The sequence below is a fragment of the Rhagoletis pomonella genome, unplaced genomic scaffold (genome assembly GCF_013731165.1).
Source record: "Rhagoletis pomonella isolate Grant_MI unplaced genomic scaffold, Rhpom_1.0 Rhpom_scaffold_13796, whole genome shotgun sequence".
Taxonomy (NCBI): domain Eukaryota; kingdom Metazoa; phylum Arthropoda; class Insecta; order Diptera; family Tephritidae; genus Rhagoletis; species Rhagoletis pomonella.
The window spans coordinates 1-1,488 of NW_023472321.1; positions in this window are offsets into that span (position 1 = coordinate 1).

Consider the following 1,488-nt stretch of genomic DNA (forward strand, 5'->3'; position numbering starts at 1 on the left):
TTAACAGTGTTACTTAGCTGTGTACCACTATTTTTTTGTTTTTTTTTTATCATTAAATCTATTTTAACAGTATTACTGAGCTGTGTACCACTATTTTTTCGTTTTTTTTTATCATAAAATTTTTTTAACAGTGTTAGTGACTATGACTGTGTACTATTTCTTTTAATGATAAAAAATTTTTTAACAGTGCTCCTGAGCTACACAATTTTTTTTCGTCCAAAATTTTTTTTTTTAATGTTATTAGGCTTTGTGCCACATTTTTTTTTTTAGTAACAATCTTATTTAAAAATTTAATTTGATGTCTTGGGATGTGATTCTCTCTTATTAATAACAATTGTTGACCCCAAAAGTTTGCTTCTATATGCTGATGTTCTCTACATTTACAGTCGCAATATTTTTTTTATTTTTTTGCTATACTCTATTACAGTTCATAGAAAGGGATTTACTGTGGGTGGTTTTGTAAATATTGTATATAAATTTGTATAAAGTAGTTTTCTTGTATGTAGTATTATTAGTCATAGTCGTTTTTTCCAAGTAGAATTGTGTAGTTTTTTTGTATTTCGTGGATTTTGCTATTTCTTAGATTTTATTATTAGTCATAGTCGTTTTTTCCAAGTAGATTTGTGTAGTTTTTTCGTATTTCGTGGATTTTGCTATTTCTTAGATTTTCTTATATGCATGCACTTCGTATTTGTAGATAGTATGGGTGAAAATAGGCCTCCTGGGGAACCGAACACCAAAAAAAAAAATCGGTAACGCGCCTTCATTGCAACCTCAGTGGTGGTGTGGAAAAGCAATAAGTTAAAAAAAATAAAGAATATCAATTTGAAATAAAAAATCCTTTTAAAGTATAAACCTTTATTTTATTAATAATCAATTATGGCAAGCGTTTCTAAGACATCATCATAACCATTCTACAAAACGGGATATTAAATAAATCTATGTATAAAGATATTAAACTATAATAATAATAATAATATTTTATCTTTTTATTTATTGGCCGTTCGTTTTACACAGTATTGTATATTTTTCGAGCTCAAGGCCACATGAAAATCGAAACAAAATTTTTGACATTGTCAATCAAACATTGTCAAATGTTCCTGAGGATGACTTCAGACTGAAGTCGAAATATCGGCAAATAAAAAACAAATGTAAAATCAAAAATTGACAATGTTTGATTGACAATGTCGATCAAACATTGTCAAATGTTCCTGAGGATGACTTCAGACTGAAGTCGAAATATCGGCAAATAAAAAACAAATGTAAAATCAAAAATTTTGTTTCGATTTTCATGTGGCCTTGAGCTCGAAAAATATACAATACTGTATAATAATAATATATTAATCAATTTACTATTCTTTTGATATATATTAACAGTTGGAAATCATTTATCGTGGTTTACGAAGATTCAGTTTTCTTACAACTACAAAATTTGAGGACTTTTCCACTGCTTACATATAGATGATTTCAAAAGTTGCGAAATTTGCA